Source organism: Heterodontus francisci, chromosome 23 (genome assembly GCF_036365525.1).
Source record: "Heterodontus francisci isolate sHetFra1 chromosome 23, sHetFra1.hap1, whole genome shotgun sequence".
NCBI lineage: Eukaryota > Metazoa > Chordata > Chondrichthyes > Heterodontiformes > Heterodontidae > Heterodontus > Heterodontus francisci.
This window is the reverse complement of record NC_090393.1, coordinates 37,036,726-37,049,846: the sequence shown is the minus strand read 5'-3', so window position 1 is coordinate 37,049,846 and position 13,121 is coordinate 37,036,726. Positions and strand designations below refer to the sequence as shown.

Here is a 13,121-nt window from a genome sequence, read left to right as displayed (position 1 = left end):
TCAACAGGCATAGGGATAAATATTTGCTGGCTGGTCCTCCAGGCACAGACAGATCGAGAGATAGGTTTATGGTTCTTTTTTTTTTCCCCCTCCCATATGGAGCCTTGTCAACATTCTTTCTCTCTCCTCCTCCACCCCCCCCCTCCCCCCCCCCCCCCGTCTATCTCTTCCCCCCCTTCCCCCCCCCCGTCTATCTCTTCCCCTTCCCCCCCCGTCTATCTCTTCCCCCCTTCCCCCCCACGTCTATCTTCCCTTCCCCCCCCCCGTCTATCTCTTCCCTTCCCCCCCCCCCCCGTCTATCTCTTTCCCCCCCCCCCGTCTCTCTCTTCTCCCCCCCCCCCGTCTATCTCTTTCCCCCCCCCCCCCCGTCTATCTCTTTCCCCTACCCCCCCCCCGTCTATCTCTTTCCCCCCCCCTCCCCGTCTATCTCTTTCCCCCCCCCCCCGTCTATCTCTTTCCCCCCCCCCGTCTATCTCTTTCCCCCCCCCCCGTCTATCTCTTCTCCCCCCCCCCCCGTCTATCTCTTTCCCCCCCCCCCCCCGTCTATCTCTTTTCCCCCCCCCGTCTCTCTTTCCCTCCCCCCGTCTATCTCTTCCCCCCCCCCCCTCGTCTATCTCTTCCCCCCCCCCCCGTCTATCTCTTCCCCCCCCCCCCCGTCTATCTCTTCTCCCCCCCCCCCCCGTCTATCTCTTTCCCCCCCCCGTCTATCTCTTCCCCTCCCCCGTCTATCTCTCTTCCCCCCCCCGTCTATCTCTCTCCTTCCCCCCCCGTCTATCTCTTTCCCCCCCCCCCCCGTCTATCTCTTCCCCCCGTCCCTCTCCCCCCCCGTCTATCTCTTTCCCCCGTCTATCTCTCCCCCCCCCGTCTATCTCTTTCCCCCCCCCCCGTCTATCTCTTCCCCCCCCCCGTCTATCTCTTCCCCCCCCGTCTATCTCTTCTCCCCCCCCCGTCTATCTCTTCCCCCCCCCCGTCTATCCTCTCCCCCCCCCCCGTCTATCTCTTCCCCCCCCCCCTCCCGTCTATCTCTTCCCCCCCCCCCCCCGTCTATCTCTCCCCACCCCCCCCCGTCTATCTCTTCACCCCCCCGTCATCTCTCCCCCCCCCCCCGTCTATCTCTTCCCACCCCCCCCCCGTCTATCTCTCCCCCCCGTCTATCTCCCCCCCCCCCCCGTCTATCTCCCCCCCCCCCCCCCGGTCTATCTCTTCCCCCCCCCCCCCCCGTCTATCTCTTCCCCCCCCCCCGTCTATCTCTTCCCCCACCCCCCGTCTATCTCTCTTCCCCCCCCCCCCCGTCTATCTCTTCCCCCCCGTCTCCCCCCCCCCCCGTCTATCTCTTCCCCAACCCCCCCCCCGTCTATCTCTTCCCCACCCCCCCCTCCCCCGTCTCTCTTCCCCCACCCCCCCCGTCTATCTCTTCCCCCCCCCCCCCCCCCGTCTATCTCTTCCCCCCCCCCCCCCCGTCTATCTCTTCCCCCCCCCCCCCCCCCCCGTCTATCTCTCCCCCCCCCCCCCCCGTCTATCTCTTCCCCCCCCCCCCCCCCCCCCCGTCTATCTCTTCCCCACCCCCCCCCCCCGTCTATCTCTTCCCCACCCCCCCCCCCGTCTATCTCTTCCCCCCCCCCCCCCGTCTATCTCTCTCCCCCCCCCCCCGTCTATCTCTCTCCCCCGACTCCCCCCCCCCCGTCTATCTCTTCCCCCCCCCCCCCCCCCCCGTCTATCTCTTCCCCCCCCCCCCCCCCCCGTCTATCTCTTCCCCACCCCCCCCGTCTATCCTCTTCCCCACCCCCCCCCGTCTATCTCTTCCCCCCCCCCCCCCGTCTATCTCTCCTCCCCCCCCCCCCCCCGTCTATCTCTTTCCCCCACCCCCCCCCCCCGTCTATCTCTTCCCCCCCCCCCCCCCGTCTATCTCTTCCCCACCCCCCCCCGTCTATCTCTTCCCCACCCCCCCCGTCTATCTCTCTCCCCCCCCCCCCCCCGTCTATCTCTTCCCCCCCCCTCCCCCCCCCCGTCTATCTCTTCCCCCACCCCCCCCCCGTCTATCTCTCTTCCCCCAACCCCCCCCCGTCTATCTCTTCCCCCACCCCCCCCCGTCTATCTCTTCCCCACCCCCCCCCCCCCCCCGTCTATCTCTTCCCCCCACCCCCCCCCCCCCCGTCTATCTCTTCCCCCCCCCCCCCCGTCTATCTCTTCCCCCCCCCCCCGGTCTATCTCTCTCCCCCCGTCTTATCTCTTCCCCCCCCCCCCCCCCCCCCCCCGTCTATCTCTTCCCCCCCCCCCCCCCCGTCTATCTCTTCCCCCCCCCCCCCCCCCCCGTCTATCTCTTTCCCCACCCCCCCCGTCTATCTCTTCCCCCCCCCCCCCCCCCCCCGTCTATCTCTTCCCCACCCCCCCCGTCTATCTCTTCACCCCCCCCCCGTCTATCTCTTCCCCCCCCGTCTCTATCTCTTCCCCCCCCCCCCCCGTCTATCTCTCCCCCCCCCCCGGTCTACTCTCTCCCCCGTCTATCTCTCCCCCCCCCCCCCCCCCCCCTGTCTATCTCTTCCCCCCCCCCCCCCGTCTATCTCTTTCCCCCCCCCCCCCCCGTCTATCTCTTCCCCCCCCCCCCCCCCCCGTCTATCTCTTTCCCCCCCCCCCCCCGTCTATCTCTTTCCCCCCCCCCCCCCGTCTATCTCTTTCCCCCCCCCCCCCCCCCGTCTATCTCTTCCCACCCCCCCCGTCTATCTCTTCCCCTACCCCCCCCCGTCTATCTCTTCCCCCACCCCCCCCGTCTATCTCTTCCCCACCCCCCCCCCCCCCCCCGTCTATCTCTTTCCCCCCCCCCCCCCGTCTATCTCTTCCCCCCCCCCCCCCCCCGTCTATCTCTTTCCCCCCCCCCCCGTCTATCTCTTTCCCCCCCCCCCGTCTATCTCTTTCCCCCCCCCCCCCGTCTATCTCTTCCCCCCCCCCCCCGTCTACTCTTCCCCCCCCCCGTCTATCTCTCCCCCCCCCCCCCCCCCCCCGGTCTATCTCTCTCCCCCGTCTATCTCTTCCCCCCCCTGTCTATCTCTCCCCCCCCCCCCCCCCCCCCCCCCCCCCCCCGTCTATCTCTTTCCCCCCCCCCCCCGTCTATCTCTTCCCCCCCCCCCCCCCGTCTATCTCTTTCCCCCCCCCCCCCCGTCTATCTCTTTCCCCCCCCCCCCCCCCGTCTATCTCTTCTCCCCCCCCCCCCCCCGTCTATCTCTTCCCCAACCCCCCCGTCTATCTCTTCCCCAACCCCCCCCCCGTCTATCTCTTCCCCAACCCCCCCCGTCTATCTCTTCCCCCACCCCCCCCCCCCCCCGTCTCTATCTCCCCCCCCCCCCCCCGTCTATCTCCCCCCCCCCCCCCCCCCATCTATCTCTTCCCCCCCCCCCCCGTCTATCTCTTCCCCCCCCCCCCGGTCTATCTCTCTCCCCCCGTCTATCTCTTTCCCCCCCCCCCCCCCCCCCCCCCCCGTCTATCTCTTTCCCCCCCCCCCCCCCCCCGTCTATCTCTCTTTCCCCCCCCCCCCCCCCCCGTCTATCTCTTTCCCCCCCCCCCCCCGTCTATCTCTTTCCCCCCCCCCCCCCCGTCTATCTCTTTCCCCCCCCCCCCCCGTCTATCTCTTTCCCCCCCCCCCCCCCGTCTATCTCTTTCCCCCCCCCCGTCTATCTCTTCCCCCCCCCCCCCCCCCGTCTATCTCTTCCCCCCCCCCCCCCGTCTATCTCTTCCCCCCCCCCCCGTCTATCTCTTCCTCCCCCCCCCCCCCGGTCTATCTCTCTCCCCCCGTCTATCTCTTTCCCCCCCCCCCCCCCCCCGTCTATCTCTTTCCCCCCCCCCCCCCCCCCCCGTCTATCTCTTTCCCCCCCCCCCCCCGTCTATCTCTTTCCCCCCCCCCCCCGTCTATCTCTTCCCCAACCCCCCCCCGTCTATCTCTTCCCCAACCCCCCCCCGTCTATCTCTTCCCCAACCCCCCCCCCGTCTATCTCTTCCCCAACCCCCCCCCCCTGTCTATCTCTTCCCCCCCCCGTCTATCTCTTCTCCCCCGCCCCCCTCTCTCTCTCCCTCCCCCTTCATATTCTTTAGGAACTATCAAGTCACCCCTCAGTCCTTTCTCTAGAGTAAAGAGCCCCAATCTGTTCAATCTTTCTTCGTAAGCATAACCTCTTAGTTCTGGTGGTATTATTGTCAATTTGTGCACCTTCTCCAGCTTCTCTATATCTTTTTATAATATGGAGACCAGAACTCTGTTAGTTCCAACATTTTCCGATATTCTGTGTTGGCTGGGTAAGAGCTGTTAACCAGTACTCTTACAGCCCTCCTTTTTTTCCCACGCCCATCCTTTTCTTCCCTCCCCTATTTGCAACTTGCAACTACGTCAGTTACGCAGGGCCTGTCTGCGCAAGTAGTTAAGACCTTATTGACACTCTGGAAACATGCTGCACAATGCAAGTAATATTTATTGGCAAGTGCAAAGTCAAGGAGAAACAAGCAGATAGAGTATCTTGAGGGTTGGTTACAAAATCAGTTGTAAGTAGTTTATTTATTTGTTTAGAGATACAGCACTGAAACAGGCCCTTCGGCCCACTGAGTCTGTGCCGACCAACAACCACCCATTTATACTAACCCTACAGTAATCCCATATTCCCTATCACCTCCCTACACTAGGGGCAATTTACAACGGCCAATTTACCTATCACCTGCAAGTCTTTGGATGTGGGAGGAAACCGGAGCACCCGGTGAAAACCCACGCAGACACAGGGAGAATTTGCAGTATCTTTTTCTTTTGCCTGCAAGAGGTTTGATAACTGTATACCTTTATTTTGTGATTTATGCAAAGGTGTACAAGTCCAAGCTGCCTCATAAGCTTAGCAATGTGCATAAATTTAATGACGTGACTCCTGACAATGCAGTGGCCTGCTGAAGTCATCAGAGCGCTCCAAGCTGCGCACATGTGCAAACGGTCTCCTACGCTCAGTGAAATACTGCGCAGGGCAGCCTACGTCTTGCCAGGACTAACTGGCGGTTGCGCAAGAAAATGCTCTAGCCCCTTGGCCACTTGCTCCAGGTCTCAACGTTACCTGCTTCCCCCTGCCCCAGTCTCTCTCCTCTCCACCCCCCCCCTCCATCCCGCTCTCCAGCCGCTCACTCCTCGCTTCTCCCTCTCCTCCCCCCCCCCCCCCCATCCCTCCAGATGCTAGCTCTTGGCTACGCCGCTTCCCTCCTCTCGGCCATGCGCTTCTACGTCACCCTTCACGGCCAGCCATGCTTCTTCAGTAGTGCAGTGTGGAACGTGGGAGTGAGTGGCCGAGAGGAGGGAAATGGGGAAATGGCACGGCCTAGAGCTAGCGTCTGGAGGGATTGGGGAGAGGGGACGCAGGGAGTGAGTGTCCCGACAGCAGGGAGGGGGGGGAGGAAGTGGGGAGTGAGCGGCTGGAGAGCAGGATTGGTGGGGTGGGGGGGGGGGGGTGGTTGGTGGTGGGGCTGGTTGGGGAAGTGAGGAGCAGTATCATACCATAGTTCTGTCTTTGTCAATATCGAAAATGTTGAGCAGGAGACATCCAAGAAATGATACAAATGAAACAATGGCAGGAGGGAGTGGGGGACTGTTGGGGGTGGGATGGAGGTGGCGATGGCAACCTTTGAGGAGATTTTTGGGTTGAAGTTGTTTTTCTGATAAGTTGAGCAGTGCCATCTTTAATCCTGGCAGCTGCCTGAATGTGGCAGACAGTGACGTTTCAGTGGAACAGGCTGCGTTTGTGCATGTGTTAGTACTGCGCCACCTAGTGATTGCATTGTCAGCAAACGCAGCCTAAATTTAAACCTAGTCTGGTGTAAGTTCAAGAACCTGTGATGATGATTCCTGTGATCTAAAACTTTTGACCTGGAAAATGAACATGCCAATGCCTTGAACCTTAGCTGATAATCCTTAAGTGTAAAACAGATGTTGGTGATTATCCATATAGCCTGTCTAGCATTAAAATAAAGATAGCGCAGTTACTTCATCTGAAGTTTACGGCAAAGAAATTCTTCGTGGCTCATTTAATCATTCCATCCTTCTGGCCTGCACAAATTTGAAGTTTATTGTAAATGCCACACTTGATATGTTAAAAAGCTATTCTACTTCCTGAAGAGAGCAAAATTAGGAAATGTGTGCAGGTTGTTCGCCTGATGAATAGCAGAGAGGACAATAAGTTATTGATACAACTGCAGTGAAATGATAACAGTAGATTTCTTCAAACAATGAATGATCCATTCATTTAGTTGTAATTCTAGCTACAATATTTACTGAATTTAAATATGTAAAGTTAGACAATACACTGGATTTTGCTTTTGTCGTTCGATTATCAACCAAGCGATGGAAAGTGTTATCAACAGTGCTATCATGTGGCATTTGCTCACAGCAATAGCCAGCTTACCATTGCTCAGTTTAGGTTCAGTCAGGGCCACTTAGCTCCAGACTTCTTTACAGCGTTGGTCCAAACTTGGATAAAAGAGATGAATTCCAGAGATGAAAATGACTGCACTTGACATCAATGCAGCATTTGACTGAGTGTGGCATTAAGGTGCTCTAGCAAAATTGAAGTTAATGGGAATCGAGGGGAAAACTCTCCACTGGTTGGAGTCTTACCTAGAACAAAGGAAGGTGGTTGTGATTGTTGGAGGCAAATCATCTCAGCCCAGGACATCACTGCAGGAGTTCCTCTGGGTAGTGTCCTACGCTCAACCATCTTCAGCTGGTTCGTCAATGACCTTCTTTCCATCATGAGGTCAAAAGTGGGAATATTCGCCGATGATTGCACAGTGTTCATTACCATATGTGACTCATCAGATACTGAAGCAGACTGTGTCAACATGCAGCAAGACCTGGACAACATTCGGGCTTGAGCTGATAAGTGGCAAGTGAGATTCGCACCAGGCATTGGCCATTCCCAACAAGAGCGAATCTAACTATAGAGTCATAGAGAGATACAGCACTGAAACAGGCCCTTCGGCCCACCGAGTCTGTGCCGACCATCAACCACCCATTTATACTAATCCTACATTAATTCCATATTCCTACCACATCCCCACTTGTCCCTATATTTCCCTACCACCTACCTATACTAGGGGCAATTTACAATGGCCAATTTACCTATCAACCTGCAGGTCTTTCGCTGTGGGAGGAAACCGGAGCACCCGGCGGAAACCCACGCGTTCACAGGGAGAACTTGCAAACTCCGCACAGGCAGTACCCAGAACTGAACCCAGGTCGCTGGAGCTGTGAGGCTGCGGTGCTAACCACTACGCCACCGTGCCGCCCTATCTCCCTTTGTTGTTCAACAGCAATATCATCGCTGAATCCCCCACCATTGAACATCCTGGGAATTATCATTGACCCGAAACTTAACTGGACCAGCCATAAAAAATACTGTAGCTACACAAGTAGTCGAAGGCTGGGAATTCTGCAGTGAGTAACTCACCACCTGATCTCCTCAAAGCCTATTCACCATCTACAAAGGCACAAGTCAGGAGCGTAGTGGAATATTCCCCACTTGCCTGGATGAGTGAAGCTCCAACAACACTTGAGAAGCTTGCCCATCCAGGGCAAAGTGGCCCGCTTGATTGACACCCATCCACTGCCTTAAGTGTTCACTCCTTCCACCGACGCACAGTGGCAGCAGTGTGTCTTGGACTGCAGCAACGTGCCAAGGCCCTTCAATAGTACCTTCCAAACCCTCAACCTCTACCGTCCAGAAGAATAAATGCAAGTGGCCGCATGGGAACACCTCCACCTGCAAGTTCCCCTCTAAATCGCTTGCCATCCAGACTTGGAATATATCGTTGTTCCTTTACTGTCACTGGATCAAAATCCTGGAACTCGCCCAATAACAGCTCTGTGGGTGTACCTACACCACATGGACTGCAGCGGTTCAAGAAGGCAGTTCACCACTTTCTTGGGGGTAATTAGAAATGGGCAATAAATGTCGGTCTTGCCAGTTACCTCGTGAACCATGAATGAATTTTTTTTTTGAAAAGGCTGATGAAATAGTGAAGTAAGCTCTGAGTGGGGTGGTTAAATGAGAAATTGCAGCCAAGATTTCTGAAGAGGTATGAGAAAAACTTGGTGAAAGAAAGTTCAGTGTAAGGAGGAGAAATTGAGCTGCTTCAACTTTTGACCTCTAGGGGAGAATTTTAACCTCAAAGAAGTAGCACGTTTGCATTGGGTGGGAGATTAAAGTATTAAAAACCTGAATTTCGACCCAATTCCCGCTCCAACTCTTGATTTCAATGGAGGTGGGACAGTGTGCAGGCAGCCAACTTTGTCCAAGGAGGCGAGTTAGCGCTTCAAATATTATAATGAGGCTGCACACCTCATTGTTATCCCATTTGAAATTTAACTGTGGACAGCTGGGTTTCCCAACCCTGGGGAAAACTGGCAGCTAAACACCGGTAAGGAGGTGAGTGCCTCTTGCTTAAATGCTGGATTCAGCATGCCTACCTGGAAATGCCACCCCCTGGATCCAGCACGCCTACCTGGCAAGGCCACCCCCCACCCCCAACTGTGATCGGGCACCCTTCCAATCTCCGTCGGCTTTCCCTATGAGGCCTCCGACCCCAGTATTGCGCTCCTGTCAACATGGCTGGCTTCTGGGCAGGGAACCATTTGGTGAAGTCACATGCACACCTGGGAGTTAAAACTCTACAGTATGTGAGGGGGAGCCCTGATTTCCCAGTTCCTTACAGCTTACCGGTGGCTCCCCCCACCCCCCAAATCACTTCCAGCCGGTCAGGTGAGTTTAAAATCTGGCCCCCTGTTTCAAATGCCTCAAGCTTTTGAACCAAGTATCTTTTCTTCCCCTGCAAAATGTGCAAGAGAGCGAGCGTGAAGCATATTTGACATTTCCTTTAGTTTGCTGTATTATTTGCAAATAAATTAGTGTACATTTTCCAATTGCTATATTTTCATGACAGTAACCAATTTAAAATGATACCAATGGCATCCAAATATTTTTGATTGGAAAATCTAGACCATTTTAAGTTAATCCGTTATTTGGGGAAGGAGTTCATTTTCCCCAATTTTCTTCTTCTTTGAAGATAGAGTCCTGCTGAAGTACAATTCTACAGATGTTGGTACCCACTCTGGTACCCTTCTCATTCTTTGTGTAAGCTTCAACTTTTAATTACAGGTCTGACATCCCAAGTCTGGCATCGTCGGGATTTTCGAATTTTCCCGGATTTTGGACACACAGCCGGCGACCCCCCTCCGAGTTAGCCAGAGCCCAAGGATAAACACAGGCCTCGGCTTTTTACCCACCTGAGTACCTTCCCCGGCTGACTGGAGCCTGGCCCTGGGACAGGGAGTGGGGGAGTGTTGGTGGGAGGATCCGCCAGTTGTCACTGACATTCCACAATTTTAAAACGTCAGGTAGAAATGAACAGAGAAAATTAAATTTGAGAAACATTGATTTAACATTACTCTTTGAGGATGTTATAAAAAGCTGTGTATTCAGTCTTTTCCAGTTTAATTCAGGAAATTGTGATCAGTTGACACTAAACTGTTGTTGCGTCTGAATATTTTCAAAATTGTCCTGTTTTCAGATGATTTGGTTTTCAGTCAGCCGGATTTTGGATATCGGACCTGTATTTGACAGGCTATTGGACTATGAAGGTTATCATAGCTGAGCACAATATTGTCTTCACCTGATCATACACAGCAGTGGGAAGGGTCACAGGATAGCAATCAAGGAAGAACCTGGGTTGATTTTTTTTGTTATTAGTTCACATTTTGTCCATGGGGTACTGAAGTTTCAACTGGCTGAGCTCAGCTGATTCTACACAGACCAGGGATTTAACCTGTGACTTTCTGATCTATTTGACTAAATACTAGCCCATCTGGTGGATATAGTTATAGAATTATAGAGTGGTTACAACACAGAAGGATGCCATTCGGCCCTTCATGTCCTTGCCAGCTCTGCAAGAGCAATGCAGTTGGTCCCAATAAGCTATTAAGGATTCTGCTGCGTTTTTTTAAAGAATTGTGCAAGTTATAGAAAGATTTGGAAGATCAATTGAGCTATGTACTGGAAGTTTCTACATTCGGCAGTCTGAGCACAAATTACACTCAATTGTGCTGTTTTTTCCGAAGTGAAGTTATAGCCATAAGGGTCATAGAGTTTTACAGCACAGGATCAGGCTCTTCGGCCCAACGAGCCTACGCTGACCATCAAGCACCCATCCTAACTAATCCCATTTCCCCGCACTTGGCCCGTAGCCTTGTATGTTATGGCGTTTTAAGTGCTCATCTAAATACTTCTTAAGTGTTGAGGGTTCATGCCTCTACCACCCCTTCAGGCAGCGTGTTCAAGATTCAAAACACCCTCTAGGTGAAAAAATTCCTCCTCAACACCCCTCTAAACTTCCTGCCCCCTAGTTATTGACCTCTCCGCTAAGGGAAAAAGTTTTTTCCTATCCTATCAATGCCCCTCATAATTTTATATACCTCAATCAGGTTCCCCCATCAGCCTTCTCCGCTCCAAGGAAAACAACCCCAGCTTATCCAGTCTCTCTTCATAGCTGAAATGCTCCAGCCCAGGCAACATCCTGGTGAATCTCCACTGCACCCTCTCCATTGCAGTCACATCCTTCCTATAGTGTGGTGACCAGAACTGTACACATTACTCCAACTGTGGCCTAACCAGTGTTTTATACAGCTCCATCATAACCTCCCTGCTCTTATATTCTATGCCTCGGCTAATAAAGGCAAGTATCCCGCATGCCTTCCTAACCACCTTATCTATCTGTGCTGCTGCCTTCAGTGATCTCTGAACAAGTACACCAAGGTCCCTCTGACCCTCTGTACTTCCTAGCGTCCTACCATCCATTGTATATTCCCTTGCCTTGTTAGACCTCCCAAAGTGCATCACCTCTCACTTCTCAGGATTAAACTCCACAATGGGATCCAGGGCAATTTGGCAAATTGGATTCAAAATTGGCTTAGTAAAAGGAGGCAGAGGGTGATGGTAGAGGGTTGTTTTTGCGATTGGAAGCCTGTGACCAGTGGTGTACCGCAGGGATCAGTGCTGGGATCCTTACTGTTTGTAGTGTACATTAGTGATTTAGACGTGAATATAGGAGGTATGATCAGTAAGTTCGCAGACGACACAAAAATTGGTGGTGTCGTAAATAGTGAGGAGGGAAGCCTTAGACTACAGGACGATATAGATGGACTGGTTATGCTTCAAGTTTCTGCTCAAACTCATTACTCATTTGCATAATCATAAAGGTAAAATCTTCCATGAAGCAATGTGATCGAACAGCGCTTTAGCCCAATTTTTTCCCCCCTTAGATTAAAAAGTGTTCCTTGATAGATTTAAGGGTGAGAACTTGATGCAGTTTTACTACCACAGCTGAAAATAGCTTTGACAAAAAAAGCATTGTTAATAGCTGTCAAGTCCAACACCTGTGAGTAACATGATTTAAGTAACTAAAAATAACTTCTAAAAAATACAGAGCCATATACTCGTTTAATTGATATATACTAGTCAATTTCTTAGTAAATTATATACCTTTTAATATATAAAAATGTTTAAGGGTGCCTACTAGTGCATTTGCGTTTAACAAAAACTTGATTTGAAGAGCCTCCTTGAAGAGCTGTGATTGGCAGAAACTTGGCATGCTCATTAATTCAGTTTGTACGTTCTTTGGGCGGAACTGGATTCCAATGCATTTTTTTTAAACCTGTGTGAAAGATCGCGGAAACTTGATTTGCACTGGACATAACTTGCGCTTGAAATTACTCTTTTTTTTTTGTTTGCGCTGGTTTGGTTGATTTGGGGCGAATTACACTAAAACCTGTGCAATCTACTCTGCTGTATTTAAATTAGGACTTTTGGACACTAATGTGGAGTGGGAAATGTTCTTCCTATGCTTAGAAAGTACAGTAACTAAAACTAGTTGGTGAACCAGATCAAATTCAATATAAATAAGTGTGAGGTGGTGCATTTTGGTAAGAAGAATAAGGAGGCCAAAGATCCTTGGAAAATAAGTATCTAAATGGGCTGGAGGAACAGAAGGATCTGGGGTTATAGAAGCCCAAATCACACAGCAGCAAAACAGGTTAATAAGACTATTTTAAAAAAACAAACAGCAGTGGTTCCTTTCAACAGGGATAGAATTGAAAAGCGGAGAAGCTGCATTAAACATTTGTAGATGAGTTTGTAGAATGTTTTCGTGACAGTTTCCTGGAGCAATACGTTGTGGAACCAGCAAAGGATAAAGCTATTTTAGATCTAGTGTTGTGTAATGTGGCAGGGTTAATTAGTAATCTCATAGTAAAAGATCTGCTGGGAAATAGTGATCATAATACAATTGAATTCCAGGTTAAGTTTGAAAGCGACTTATTCCAGTCACAAACAAGAATCTTAAACAAAGCCAATTAGGTAGGTATGAGGTAGGCTGAGAGCCAGCTCTCTCCTCATATCTACCTAATTGGGTAAATAGACTAAAAGATATGGCAGTAAATAAACAGTGGGAAACATTTAGAAACATTTAAAGAAACAATTCAAAATGTTCAACAAAAGTGCATTTCATTTAAAAAAAAACTCAGCAAGAACGATCCATCTGTGACTTACTCAGGATGTTAAGGATAGTATTAGATTAAAAGAAGCGGCTTATAATGTTGCAAAGAATAGTCGGAGTTTTAGAAACCAGAAAAAGGCCACCAAAAAGTTGATCAGGGAAAAAATAGAATACAAGAGTAAACTAGCTAGGGATATTAAAACAGATTGTAAGAGCCTTTACAAGTTTTGAAAAGGAAAAGAGCAGCTAAAGTAAATGTTGGTCCCTTGGAAGCAGAGATAGGAGAAATTATAATGGGGAATGAGGAAATGGCAGAGACATTGAACAAATACAAATAGGAGATACCAGTTGCATACCAGAAATAGAAGGTAACCTAGGAGCGAAAAAAGAGTGAGTAAATTAAGGTAATTAATATCAGTAGAGAAAAAGTATTGGAGAAACCTGAGGGACTAAAATCCAACAAATCCCAGCACCTGATGGCCTATATCCTAGTGTTCTAAAGGAGATAGCTGCAGAGATAGTGGTTGTGCTGGATGTGGTTTTCCAAAGTTCCCTGATTCGGT

General features: G+C 51.8%; 1 protein-coding gene across 10 annotated transcripts in view; it reads left to right on the top strand.

Moving 5' to 3' along the window:
• Positions 1-13,121, top strand: part of mtmr3 (myotubularin related protein 3) — a 158,476-nt gene that overhangs the window by 33,416 nt on the left and 111,939 nt on the right. Inside the window, exon 3 of one of the 10 annotated variants that reach the window (XM_068055097.1) lies at positions 9,168-9,406. The exons of the other annotated variants lie outside the window; for them this stretch is intronic. The gene's annotated coding sequence lies outside the window, so the exon portion shown is untranslated. The remainder of the gene's footprint in view (positions 1-9,167; positions 9,407-13,121) is intronic. 10 annotated transcript variants of the gene reach the window in all.